At 49.8% G+C, this 14,769-nt stretch overlaps 1 protein-coding gene across 1 annotated transcript in view; it reads right to left on the bottom strand.

Moving 5' to 3' along the window:
• The window catches only part of RREB1 (ras responsive element binding protein 1), a 124,973-nt gene extending 112,454 nt beyond the window's left edge, over positions 1 to 12,519 (bottom strand). The window contains exon 1 of the mRNA XM_040645027.1: positions 12,244 to 12,519. The gene's annotated coding sequence lies outside the window, so the exon portion shown is untranslated. The remainder of the gene's footprint in view (positions 1 to 12,243) is intronic.
• Between the last annotated feature and the right edge of the window lie 2,250 nt (positions 12,520 to 14,769).

Genomic DNA, 14,769 nt, shown 5'->3' with positions numbered 1-14,769 from the left:
GGCAGCCACCCAGCCACCCAGACATTCCAACACCCCAATGCCTAGGGAACCTAACACCACCGAGCCCCTCAACGAGGGGCAACCAGATGCAAATACACAACTGCGTGAAGAAAAATAAATTACCAAAGAGATAGCGTGTGTCGTCACCACTGTCCGCAGTTACGGAAGGGTTATCCAACAGTGAGATTATATGCGTTTGTCACCAGATATTGGCTACTGAATATACGGACAGCTACGTAGGTTATTCTCCACAGGCCACTATCTAGTAAGCTGTGTTGGGAACAAACTTCCTGTCAGACCCCCCACATCCACACCTCACCGTGAGGCTGGAAGACGGAGTTGCTTGCATAGTACCTTAAAATTTCAATTTTTAAAAAATATGCTTACACCCAGGCTTGGAAGTTTTCAGCATCTCCTGACCAAGCTATGTCAGTTAGAAAGAAGTAGGACTTTGTGGAGTTTCTTTCTTTCTTTCTTTTTCTTTCTCTCTTCTTTTATTTTTTTTACCCTAACTGGTTCATCTTATCAAATACAGGGCTGGAATGAAGTGTGGTGTCTGTTCCAATGGGATTGATGGTTGTAGCGATGCTGAAACACCCAAGCTCCTGAGCAAGAAATGGAAAATCATGTTGATCCCAACGAGGGCGAACAACAGCACTATCTGGGGCCCCGTGGGATGTTCGGGTTACCTTGGTCAGGATCGATACCATAAAAGAGAAGCATCTTTGGGACATGCCGGGGTTCATCTGAGGCCCTGATGAGTCATTTGTATAACGTCAGAGACAAGCATTACCCCAATTCAGAAGCACTGCTAACACTTTCTTGCAAGATCACCTGCAGGGATGGCGTCCCAGCTCCCACACAAGGGGATGGCCGTGCAGGCAGGTGAGGCAGACAGCGCCCCCCTCAGGAAGCAGGACTTCCAGTGCCGGAGAACGTAAGTGAGGGCGGCACCCTGAGCTCTGAGGGTCCCACTGTGAAAAGCAGCGGGCCTGTACTCTGGCTTCTAGTTTTTACCCATTCAGTGGAAAACACGTCACTTTCTATCTTGTCCCACAAAGAAAGATGTGTTTGCGTTGGAAAAAAAAAAAAGGCAATTAACACAGTAAAAACCCAAGGTCTGCCTGGGGGGAGCAAGGCTGCCATCACCAGAGGTGTTCAAACACGGGCTAGACAATCGCTCAGTGGGGACAAGCTCCGTTCCTTGTGGCAGGGATTAAATCCTTTCCTTTGACACCCACAGATCTAGTGTAAAGCCCAGCACACAGTAGACACAAGAGCAAGTTTTGTTTACTGAATGAACTTTGTTTCCACACAGATTACCGGTCAAGGAAAATACAGATGGAGTGCTGAGACGCGCAGGGCCTCAGGTGACCACTGAGAAACGAAGAGACACGTTGGAAAATCCGGTCGTGAAGGAGTTCTGACACCCCCAAGTCAAGGGCTCGTGCCCTTTTGAGAGTCCTACCTTGGTTCGCACCCAAAGCCGCCTCCCCTGAGCCCTGAGCTCACAAGTCAAACACATCAAGCATCGCTAAAACAAGCAGAAACTTAAATGCGCTCAAGTTTTCGTCGTAGATCTCATCTGAGAAGCATTCAGAAGCTCAGGCCATCTACAAGAAAATCTGCCATTTCCTCTTGATATCAGGAAATTGAAAGGAAAGAAGGAAGAGGAGGGAAGGAGGAAGGTAGTCGTCTGTTTCCTTTTCTCACTTTTTTTAAAAAATAGAGTTGTACTTCTCAGGCTTTTACCCAGGCCGGGCATGTACATTTAACCAATGAAAACAGTACAAGTAGAGAAGATGTTAGAAGTATTAAAGACCATAAAAATCCCTCTTTAAAGAACAGGGGACATACAGTGTTTACAAACCCTGCTTTATCCAGCATTCTAATCTCAGAGAAAGGCACCCCCACTTGACCACTACAAAAGCCAAAGAGACCTGGAAGCCATCTCTCCCTCTCTCTCACCATGTTACCCCAGCCAGCAGCCAGTCCTTCCCGCCACTGAGATCTCTATCAAAGCCTTCCAGGCTCTCCACCTCTATGGCCACCATATCTAAGCCACTACTGATTTTCAAAATCTGGAGAACTAGGCTCCTAAGGAATCTTGCAAATGGAAAGCAAAACAGTAGCTTCCTTGTCATCTGGTCTATTCTCTACTCTGAGCAGGAATAATCTTTGAAAACGCAAATCTCATCATGCCATTCCTTGGCCTAACACCCTTTAAGTTCCTAAGACAATTCCAAATACCTGTGGGCTGCAAACAGCGTGCTAAGCCCCCTACCTACCTCACCGGGCTGTCATTCATTTCCTGTGTCTTCTTCCCCTACACACACACACACACACACACACACACACACATACACTGCGCGTCTCTCCCTTCGGTGGGCACACACACCCCCTCCAACCTCAGGGCCTTTGCATGAGCTGTTCTCCAACACACTCTTCCTTCCCTCCACCATCCTTCAGATATTAGCTCCACGGATGGCTTCCTTGACCTGCCTCGCAGTATCCTCCGTCGCCGCCACACACAGAGGCTAAACTCTGTATGCTCTTGTTCTACACTCCACTGTTAGCACTTGGCACAGAGGTACACGACTTAGTGGTTGAATGGGTGTTTTCCAACCTCTATGAAGCTAGCAACTGTCTCTTGCTCCTACTAGCACTCCTCGTACTCACTGCAGCCTTCACATAGCATATATTCAAATACTAAATAAAAATCAAATAAAGATCTATAAATGTAAAAAAAATTTTTTAGCACTATGAGGTTAGCAACTTTGCAGGTGAAACATTTTTCTAAAAGCAGATGGGGTCTGATCCTGACTCCAACATGATAAAATATTTTAGGAAAAGGGGCTGGTTGAAGCTTTACTGAACAACAGATAGTTCTCAGAAACCTTATTTTCATGATTTAAATACAAATTAAGTTTAGAGATGTACAAGGTAAGCCTCTTTTAAATCATACTCAGTTTAAAACTTTAAGGAGAACAGTTTAATCTAATACAGAATTAACTAACCAAGTCATGGGAAACCTGTTTGCGATGTTCACTAAACAGTTTTATATAATTATCCCTCAAAACAACAATTAAAAGTCCCAAAGTGGAAGAGAAATGACTTTTACGAAATCTGTTTTCCACAGCAGAGAGGAAAATATACAAGCCTCCTCAGAAATACAACAAAGTTAGACTATTTTTTTTTTAAAGATTTTATTTATTTATTTGACAGAGATAGAGACAGCCAGCGAGAGAGGGAACACAGGCAGGGGGAGTGGGAGAGGAAGAAACAGGCTCATAGCAGAGGAGCCTGATGTGGGGCTCGATCCCATAACACTGGGATCACGCCCTGAGCCGAAGGCAGACGCTTAACCGCTGTGCCACCCAGGCGCCCCCAGAGTTAGAGTATTAGATCTGAATGTATCTGCCAGACCTGAGCCTGAACTCTAGTTATTAGGTAAGCACGACAGGACTATTTAAAAGGTAGGAATATATTTTTAATCAGCTAGGATTTCATTCTGTATCAAGGATACCAAGAACTTCGACTATGCAGTTCTAAAAAATTTTTTAAGGTACAAAAGGGTCCATAAGCAAAACACTTCTCTCTGATCCAATCTTTCTGCTATCTCCCCTCTTTCTGAAGCTCTATATACTTCCCTTAAAAGAAACTTACACAGTTTGAGATGACTTTGTGTATTCAGAAGTGGTTTTTTTTAAATAATAAACGAAGCTCCCCTAAACAGTGGGAGAGTCTTAGCTCCCCTAAAACAGGGGAATGATTCTTTCTGTAAGTATTATCTATAATCAGCTTCTATCAAATATGAATATTGCGCGTGCGCGCGCACACACACACACACACACACACACACACAAATAAAGCAAGATCTATGACCTGTAGGTTTCTGGTTTGGTATTTTGTTTTAAATCCAAGGAGTAACGGAAAAAAGAAAAGTTAAATTATACACAGACCAACACTCCTATTAACTCATACCACTAATGAAACAAAAGTCTAACTAAGCAGAGAAAATGGGCCCACACGTTGGAGCTCTGAAATGATTTTGGGCTTTGATCTGTGTGCCCATCTCCCCTATTTAATATAAACTTCAAACCGAGAGCCATGAAAAGTGGTTATAATTAGTAAGGGCCCTAGTGAGACAGCTTTTAGTGCAATCAGGCATTAACAAAGATTTTTTTTCCTCTTTAATTTCGAGTAAATTAAGCTGAGCAAAGTTTTATTTTAAAATTTCTGTCATTCAAAATTATTTTCCACCAGCGTGCACTTAGCACCAAGTCTCTCTGTGTGATGGGTGTGTTAAAAACTCAAGTTTACTTCTGTTTCCTTCTCTCAGTCTGTACTGATATGTAGGACTTAGCTACCAAATTATATGAGCTCTTCTCTAAATACTCTCGCTTTTGCATTAGAAAATGGATTCAAAAGACATACTATGCAATGCTTGAGCTAGGTACAGAAGGTGGAAAAATAAGAGTCAAAGTCCCTCCCTACTCTTGAGGTGGGGAAAACATGTCAATAGGTAAATTATGACAGACTGGACAGATGGGGGGGTAAGAGTTACTCTGGATGGAGGACCAGATTTTCCCTGGTGGTTCTGAGAGCGGACTGAAAGAAGATCTAAGACACACTGTTTGCTAGAAGTGGATGGGGACAAGTCCAAGTGAACAACCCACGCGAACACCAAGACAGTCAGAAATCATTCAGTGCGTCAGTGGCGCAGAGAAGCGGCAAGAGCTGAAACTACTAAGACAGCCTGGAAGCTGACGATGAGGGTCCTCGGGTGCCAAGTGGAGGAGTTTGGATTTCTTCCTGTAGACAACAGGGAGCCAAGAGATGTTTTTCAGCAGGCAAACACCATGTACAGCTTGAGTTTCTGAGCAGAGCGGACGATGAGCTGCAGCAGGGAAACACGGGTGGCGGGAAGCTAACTGAGGAGGTGTTTGCGACATGATGAGGACCTGAGGTCAGGGGCCTTGCAGAGCCAATACCAGAGTCTGACTGCAGAGGAGTTTCCGGGGGGGACTGCTCACTGAACTTCGGGACTGAGACGGACCCAAGCAAGGATGGCAAAGCGCTTCCTGGCCGGAAGACTGGGTAGACGGTGCATTTCAGACCACCTTCTAGAAGTGAGGGAGAGGACTTTTCTTTTTACAGGTTACCTCTGAAGCACCTGCAGGAGAGCTGGGTGACAAAAGGTCTGGGCTTGGAAAAAGCTGTAAATGGAGATAGAGGGCAGGGAGCTGCCAGATTACAGGCTAAAGGAGAGGACAGAAGAGCACCAGAATCCACGGCTCCCGTTTTTCGGGACAAGATGGCCAAGGTGGCTTCAGAACAGGTGCCTGACCAAAAGCAGCACAAACAGATGCAGACAGATGCTTACTGTCTATCCCTGGGCTTAAGATGTTTTTTTTTTTTGTTTGTTTGTTTTTTTTTAAAAAAAGCTACCTTCCAGAGCCACGTGTTTCTCTAAGATCCGTGGGAGCCCAGGCCATCTTAGGGGCAATTGCGACTTTCCAGCACAGGCAAACAGCCCTTCTCTTTCTGGAATTCTCTCCCCCTCTCTTCCTGCCTCCTTAGCTCCTCACCTCCTGCCTGTATGACAGAGGCCTGGGGAGTGGTGGTGGTGGGCAGGGGCGGGGCGGGGAGAACAAGGGTCAGGCAAGTGGCACCTGTGGCTTCATGATCACTCCTGTCACTATCCTAGACCTTTCTGGGCCTGAGGAAATTCAGTTTCAAGTTCATATACCACATTCTGTTTCTTTAAATCAACTACCTTTTCACGTATGTGAGATCCAGGAGTCTCATGAACACAAAAATAACCAGTGTCTTCCCCCATGTTCCCTCCCCATCCCTTCCAGCAATGGCAGCAGCCCGCCAGCCACCCCCTCAAGAGGAGATGTATGGACAGAAGACCAGTGCCCAAACTCTGCCTTGTAAAAAGGGTGGATAGTTATGTAAGAATTTTGCAAAAACTTGACAAAACAAAACAAAGGAAGACTTCTTTTGCACTTACGAGTGCAAAAACATGGACTGTCAAGCGAGTAAAGGCTAGTTCAAACACTTGGGGGGGTGGGGAGAGACACTCCACATAACTTAAAACATGAGGGAGAACTGGCAGATGACAGCACCAGACCGAGTTTCCCAATAACTGAAGAAGTGACTCGGAACAGTTTCCCAGTGCCAACGAATCTGGTTTGTTTTAGGAGCAGATGAGTTCTAGAACTTTTATTTACTATGGGGTTTTTAAATATATTTAACGCCACTTAATGTTTTCCCCAACCCCGAATTTTCTGTGAAACCCTGAATGTGCCAACCGTGGTACCTTACAGGCATGTAATGGGAGCTCACTTGCTTTATGAAATTTCAGATCTGCAAAGAGATCACGTGCCCTGCACGGAGGACACCCAGGCTACTTGCACACAGGCCACAGGCCACGACTACCGTACCTTTAAAGCAGGCTTTCTCAACCTCCACCTACTGACATTCTGGACTGGCTAATTCTTTGTTGTGAGGCCAGCCGGTGCATTGTGGGATGAGTAGCAGCATCCCGGGCCTCTACCCACTGGAGGCCGGTAGCACCCCTCCCCCGAGCAAGGCAATCAAAAATGTCTCCAGACATTGCCAAATGCCCCTGGGGGCAAACCGCCAACTCTGAGAACCACTGCTTTAAAGGGTGAGTCCAAAGCTTACTACGTGCCTTGTCCTTAAAATCCACCCCGAAGTGAACTTCATTAAGAAAAATCGACTCGTTCTGTTTGTCTCTCGGCACCCAAAGCAAAAAGAAAGTGCTGCATTTCCTCAATTAGAACATAAACCCTAGGCGAATTTTGCCTCAAGTCCTGGAGTTGTGCACAACTCTGGAAAGGAAATCCAGAGTGGATACCCACAAAGCTTCCTGAGCTCAAAATATACCACTTTCTTCCATATATAGATTTTGAGTTTCTGGAACATTTATTATCCTTACAACAATTCCAGGAGGTAGAAAACCTACTGAAAAAAATGTGTATAATCACATTCATCAACAGAGATGTGCCAAAGGCTAAAAAGTTTCTTTTTCATTGCCTTACATCTTCAAATTCAACACAGAATTATTGTGAAAAGGATCTGGTCTCATTTAAAACACACAGACAAACACATATTTAATGCTCAGTGTTCTGAGGCTAATCGGACTTTGAAAAGCAGGTGTCATACGGAGCTAGACTGGGATCAGGCTTATTACCAGCCAGAGTGGAAACTGGCACAGCTGTAAAATGGGTTCCTATACCTGCCTAACCCCTGCCGTGTCTGCTGCTCTCAGGATAAATTACGAATCTCCTGAATCTCCGTTCAAGGCCTTCACAAAAGCAGGGTGAAGACTTTGTCAAAGGTACACTCTCGTGAAAGCTGAAATTTTAAAAGTCATTACGCCACTAAGCCTCAAACATTCTTTTGACCATCCTACCCCACAGCCTCTGAAAAAGGGGGGGGGGGAGGAGATACTAAGCAAGACAGTGGAAAAACAAATAGAGCCATTTAAAAGCTTTATCTAATTACCCCCACTGAGACTTTTTCGTTGCAGTCTGGTTGGCTGACAAAGAAATGGGGGTGGGGGGTATTCCCTGGGCTGTCTCTACCTTATCAGGACCACCCGCCCTCAGGGAGTCTGAAAGGCCTCAGGTAAATCCCGCAAGGGCAGGCAGCACCCAGTCTCCCCAGTCTTGGGGACTTTACAGAGGCTTTCGAATTCTCTTAGCATTACTTGCTTGAATCACACTGAGCAAACATCTCCACCCTCTCCCACTTCTTTTGTCTGAAGCACCGACTCACAGGCCACCACCTTCACTGATGGGCCGATGGGCTCACCTGTACCCTGGAGGACCATTAGAAACAAGATGCACCAGGAACTGGAAGGAACAGCCCCCTGAGCCCTCCTCCCAGGCTTCCCTTGGACTCCACCAACCCAAAGGGAGAACGGCCTCTGGCTCCACTCCACGCTGGCTTCCCTTCATGAGAAGGGCAAACACCCCGAAGGTGACCAGAGACCCTGAGACCAGCACAGGCGGCGACACTGTCCCACAGGGCAGGGCAGTCAACGTAAAAAGTCTGTCTCCCTGACCCCCCACCTTCCTTGTTCTGCGACCTCAGTCATGGTGAAAACACAGCAGATGTATTTCCTCTCTATTCTGCCTTCTTTGGGAGTGGGGAAATTAAAAATAAGTGATGCATTTCAGAAAGCACATCGTATGCCTCCCTCTGTGCTTCCTAGGGGAGGCCCCCGGGGCGTGGAAATCACAATCTGACCCCTGCTTTTTGAAGAGGGCCGTGGCTCTTTCTACTCAAAAATCACTTTCTAAGTCTGACGGAGAAGGCGAGAGGGAGAACTCATGTACCCTGCCCCCTCCCAAAGAACCCGTCCAATTTCTTAATTATATCTGGATATAAAAAATGTTACTCAACTTCGCCTGTTCAGTAGGTCAGATGTACGGGAGCGAATCTGAGGCAGGGAAACTTCGGACTTAGAGCAGGCTTGCCTTTCAACCAAGAGATGATGCTTCCCAACCATGGCTTCAGTTAAGACTTCAACGGTTTTATCTCACTGCACAATTTCAAGATCCTTAAACCCACTCACAGCAGAAATGTTAGATAAATCACACCTAAAAAAAAATTTTTTTTTTTACATTTGGTCACCCTTCCAAAGATACTCCAAACCTAATACAATTATTTTCTAAAAGGTATTAAAAACTGGGCCGAATAAACTAAGATGGGGAGTTGGAATCCTACCAAAGCCTAATCTAATCTCAGGCAAGGGGGAAGCCGACCATTGTCCTGTTATCAGGAGGGACTATATCGCATACTCTCTATCGATACTATATTACATTTCTATCTTTCTAATGCAAATCCGTTTAATAAAGAGTAAAGGCAGACATCACTTCGCGGATGAGCTAGATTTTCCAAAGCAAACTCACCAGTCTGCTATGAATGAATGAGCTACGGTGAAGCCGCACACATACATCCTCAGGAAGGGGAGGTTTAACCTGAACACATGGGTATCAGACAAGAAGGCGGCCCAGACTAGCTGCCATCTGACACCAGAGCTGGTCAGAGAGCATGAACTTCAATTAAAAGACACTCACAAAAGAAAGAGAGATTATTTAAATATGATAACAAAAACAAAACAAACTTAACAGCCTACTACCTTCCTAGGTCAGAGGACAGGGAGGATTCAGAAATTAATTAAATCTACTAAATAATGTAAAACAGGGAAGGACTCCCTTTCAAAAATGCTTCGGTTAATTTTAGCATCCTTCTGTTTAGCTGCTTAGCAACCCTTATCCTATGACCTTTTAAGCACCACCTACTTTTCAGAAGGATAATGAATAGAAACACCAAAAGGATTCACTTCTGACTGTTTCTAGTGAGCATGTTTAACCAATTTTTGTAGAAGTTAAATTTATATTAATTATATCCTACAAAATCCTAAAAGGGTAGAATGTTTTAACGTCCTTAACCAGGAATTCTCCTTTGCTGAAGGTAGTTAAGTGATGTTAACAAGTGAGAGCATGAAGACCGCGAGCCAAGACTTCCAAACTGACCTGAGGAAGTGGATCAACACAGCAGTTTAAAACTGAAGAGTAAAAACGCAAGCCACATCATGGCAACTAGCTATTGCCTGACAATACAGCAGATAACCAATAAACAACTCAATCAGATGCACACTAACAAGGCAGGCTTGTTTTCCTTCTTCAACATTCTAGACCTGTGGTGGATGCAAACAAGATCTCAGCAGTCTCCCTGAAGATACCTAAAAGAAAAGACCCTTCAATCAAAAGGTCACTTGCTGGATGACGTAAATAGTTAGGAATGGGTACACCACCTGTACCAGCTGAGTCAGACCCATCTTCCCCATCACATAACAAATACATGTCTGCCGTAGGGGCTGAGGCTCTGAATTTCTGATGAGAAATGAGGTAGTTACCTAGAAAACCCCAGAGAACGATGTGCCATGTAACAGTAAGCCTCAGCAGCATTTACCATAGAACCAGCAAATCCATTAAAAACAAGACACCCCAAAATGCAATCTGCATAGCAGTATTTTTTAAGAAGGATAAAACAGTGCAAGTTCATTAACAACCTAAAATGGAGCAGAAGCTAAACAAATAACCAAATCAAAGGGCTCTCCCTTTCTTTTGTAAAAGTGGAGGTGGGTGGGAGAGAAGGTGTTTTTTCACACATTTAAAACTTGATAAAAGACATTCAAATGTTTAATTCATCAGTGTAACCAAAGCTCAAAACACATCAAAGCAGGATCCATCAGCGGGTACCCAGAAAGCTCCCTCCAAAATGCAGAGGTAAAACACAAACAAACAAACAATAACAAAAAAACCCCCTAACATTAGTGGCTCACCGCTGCATAAATTATTTGAAGACTAATTTCGAACTCATTTCTTCAAAAGTTCTGTGTAACTCTTGAAGAAGCACAGAACTAAATGTTTAAGAAGAAAAAAAAAAACGTTTCAGCCAGGACTCCAGCCTGTAACTGAGACTTCCGGGTTACACTATGTCTTAGAACCATACCTGCCTACTCGAAAAAGCACCAGGTCTAGAGGATGCTTTTAAGGGCTATGGGGAGAAGAAAAAAAAAAAAAAAAAAAAAAAAACACCACCCTAAAACTAACAAAAACCATTCTTTGCTCTGCAGTTCCCTTTTCTCCACCTTCCACTTCAACTAAACTTATTTCAGAATACACTCACGCGCATGCACAGACCACTTCGTGTCTAAAAGGAAAAAGATCTCGAAAATATGGGATGCACATTAGCAACTCAGCCTTTGCAGAAATCATCTCAAGTCTCCTCTTCGAGACCGAAATACCTCGCTATTTCCAGCATCCCTATCCAAGAGACAAACTTTATTTCCATTGACTTTTTAAAAGGCTAGGCTTAAATCTAAACTCTAAAACAAGCACGAGGCTTAATTTTTCTACTGATGAAAACCCTCAGACAGGTTTTTCAGCATACCAAAAAAGTTATATTTTTTATTCACCCTTCTATCTCTCTGCACCACCACCACCATCCCCCCAAAAAGAAGAAAAAACTCCAAAGTGCCCCGAATGTGTGCTGCTGCTGGCTCTGAAGCCGTGTAGAATTTCGTAATGGAATGTGAACTGCTCGTCCGGATCTGGGCTCACGTTCTATCTTCTAACCAGTAAGGAGCGAGGGAGGGCAAATCTGCTGAGCAAGGAGAAATACTTTCCTCCTCTTTTATAACCCATCACGGATGCACCACGGACGCTGGACGCGAGCTGCACGCGGCGCCTGTCAACCGGCCCGCCCGCTGGCCGGTCCCCGCGACCCCGGGGTCCTCGTGCCCCCTGCGCCCCTCCTCTGCCCGGGGCCGCCCCCGACCCCCCCCCCCCGCCCGCCCGAAAAAGAAAGAGGCCCCGCAGAGAAGTGGGCTCCGCCGCCGCGTCCCGCACTCACGCGCCTGGCCCGGCCCCGCGAGTGGCCGGGGAGCGAGTAACCACATCCTCGACGCGACCCTCGGCCCCTCCAGAAAACACGCCGCTTCCCAGGGAGGGGGCCGGCGACGGGAAGGACCTCCCCTGCTCCTTAGCAACCATTAAGGTCGCAGTTTCCTAAGAGACCGCGAGTGGGGAGGGGGCGCGGGGGGCCGGGCCCGAGGCCGGGTGGGGGGGCCCCCCGCACTGGGTCCCCTGCCCCTCGACGCCGGCCCCCTCCCCGCCCCCGCCCCGGCTCGGCGCTGCGGGCCGGGATGGGAGGAGGAAGGGAAGCCCCAGAACTCGGGAAAAATTGGTCCAGCGGGCGGCGGACAAAAGTTTCCGAGCGCGCTCCACAGCTGGGCGGCGAAGCGGGCCCGGCGGCCGGCCCCGCCTCGGATGCTCCCGGCCTCCTTCCTGTGCTCGTGACGGCGCCGGGTGCCGAGGTTCCCCCCGCGATGCAGGCTCCGCTCCACACCGATGGCTCCCACGAAAACACGTACACCGCCAACGGAAGGGCAAGGGAACAATACGCGCGGACACGGCTCCGGCCCCCACCTCCCCCTGGGGCGGTGGTCGGCGTGACCCCCAGCCAGGAGCCGGGAATGGGGGAGGGCGCAGGGTTGCCCGCGGCCCCCTCCCGGCCGGCGCCGTCCGCCGGGGAGGATCAAAGTCCGCGGAGCAGGGCGCGGCGGATGCTCCCACCGCGCAGCCCCGAGCGGGCACCCCCGAACGAGCACCCCAGGCGGGCACCCCCGGATACCTTGCGGCGGCGGGCGGGCGCCGTCATCTCCGCGCTTCTCGGCCCGAGAGGGACTCGAAAGTATGTAGGAGAAAAGTTTCCCCTCCCACATGGGGGGGAGGATGTCGGGGGAGAGAGGGCGGAAGATGGAGAGCAGCGCTGGGAAGATGTTTCTGGCCGGCGGTGCGCGCACCATCCGAGTCCCGGCGGTGCTGGTTAAAAATAAATTCCGCGGCGGGCGCGGTGGCGCGGGTCGGGCCGGATTCCTGCGCTCGGACGGCTAATATGGATGCGCATCAGGTCCTGGCGGCGGGGCGCTGCGGCGGCCGCGGCGGCTCGCGCTGGGAGCTGGTTGGCAGAGCCGGCAGCTCGGGAAGGGGAAAAGGAGCGGAGGAAGGGGAGGAGGAGGAGGAGGAGGGGGAGGAGGGGAGGAGGAGGAGGAGCGGCCCGGCGCGCAGCCCGAGGGGAGAGGGCTGCCCAGCTCATCCCCGGCCGGCCCCACCGCCCCGAGCGCACGTAGCGCGGCGTGGGTCGCTCGGGTCCTCGGCTCCGGGAAACGCCGAGTTTAAAAAGTACAACGCGCTCTGCACACTTCACCCTCCCCATCCCCAAAAGTTCTTTAAAAGGTCGCTCCCGCTCAGCCCTAGACATCTCGCTGCCACCCGAGTACCGGGCGCCGGAACCCCGGGCGCGTACTTACGGCCCGGCAGGGCTCTTGGCTCCCAGGCATGATGCAGTGGGGACCGGTGGGCTTCAGGGAGAGAAAGAGGAGAGATGCAAACTTGTTCCGGAAAAGGAATCAAAATGGCGTTTCTGGATGTGCAAAGTTCATCAACTCCGCAGTCACTTCCCCTCCTCCTCTTCTCCCACAGGGAGGGAGGTGGGCGAGGAGCTGGCGACCCCGGCGCCCCAGCCGTCGTCCCGGCCCCCGCCTCGGCCCCCCGCCCTGCTTCCTCGCCCGCACGCTCGGAGACTCGCTCTCCCCCTCTCACCCTGATAAGTAGACACATCACGTGTTGCTCCTGCGAGTCTCCTGGGGACGTGTTACTGAGCGGCGGCGGCGGCGGCGGCTCGGGCTGGGGGGTGGGGGGGCCGCGGTACCCGCGGGTCCCCACCGCCGCCCCCGCCCCGATTTTAGCGGGGCGACCGCAGTTTCCATCCCGGGATGGATGGAGGTGGAGTCCCCCACCCCACCCCCACTGCAGCCCCAGGTTTGCCCCACGCTCTCCGCAGGCGCCCGGGGCCACGGGAGGGCCGGGCCGCCCCAGGGGAAGGGTCTCGGCCGCCGCAGCTGAGCGCGATCGCGATCAGCCCAGCGCTCGCCGGCCGGCCACCCTCTTGGACCACCGCGCCCCCTCCCCTTCAGCCCCTCATTGCGGGCAACTCCCCGCCCCCGGCTTTCCATCACTTCACTCCAGGGCTTGTTTCACTATTTTAACGGAGGAGACGGCGAGGCAGCGATGCCCGGGAGGCGCGAGAGGGGCGCCCCGGAGGCCGGGAGGGGGTGGCGTGGGGGTCGGGTTCCCTGGCCCGGCACCGCCCCGCTCGGTCTCGGAGGCAAACGGGAGGGTGAGCCCCACCCGCGCGGTTCCCTCTCCACGCGGTCCTCGCTCTGCATCCAGGTGGGGCGAGTAGATGATGGGGCAGGAGATTAAGGAACCAGCGCTTCACCCCGCCCCCAACTTAGGGCTGTTTCTCTCCTGGGGCCCGGTCCTTCTAGCTCTGGGGCTGCCGCCCAGGAGCGTGTTCTCCGTCCAACAAATTCAAAGCTGCCTCGGCTTCTGTCACCTTTCCTTCCCCACATTCCACAATTGATGCTTAAGTGGGGGCTGCCTCGTCCCCAAGGGGCTGAGGATGGCAAAGGCTCCTACCGCCTGTGTGTCCCCACCCCGCGACGGCACTGCTGATGCTGTGTCATCCACGTCGCCCTCCGAGGCAACAGGGAAGCCACACGCAATATCTCTTTCTTTCAGAGGGCTCCTGTTTCAACTCTGAAACGCAGGGGCCCTCCTTGGAGCTGCCTGTGCTCCATCCCCAAGGCGGCTGCCACCACGCTTGCTTCTTAGCTTAGGCGGCCCAAGTTATCACCGAGCCCCAGAGAAACCAGGCCTGGGCTGTGCTTCCTCCAACAAGCAGCTGACATGTTTCCCACTGTTAATACTTTTCCTACCAGGGTTCGGCGAGGAGCCTGCTCTTGGCTTTTGGAAACATCTTTAGACAGATAGGGGATGATTGTGGGTTTGGGAAAATAAACACCAGCCCCACTCCCCCAATTTCTGAGGATAAATGTGCCTCCTGAATAGTTGTAGAGAATACTACTTCAGACTTATGCGTTGGAGATGAGTCAGGCAAGATGATGTTACAGGTATACAAAGCTGGCTACGCTCTACTTACTATGACCTTTGACCCTGGCTCTACCACACCAACTTTGCCTTACAAAGTTGTAAGTGCAATCACGACCCTTTAATTTGCGGCCTTCAGTGGAACACTGGTTTTCAGGGCTACAGATATAGGAGGAAGTGTCTATGTAGGTATGGATGAAATGAA

The sequence above is a fragment of the Ursus maritimus genome, unplaced genomic scaffold (genome assembly GCF_017311325.1).
Source record: "Ursus maritimus isolate PB19 unplaced genomic scaffold, ASM1731132v1 scaffold_30, whole genome shotgun sequence".
Taxonomy (NCBI): domain Eukaryota; kingdom Metazoa; phylum Chordata; class Mammalia; order Carnivora; family Ursidae; genus Ursus; species Ursus maritimus.
This window is presented reverse-complemented; position numbering and strand designations above follow the sequence as displayed.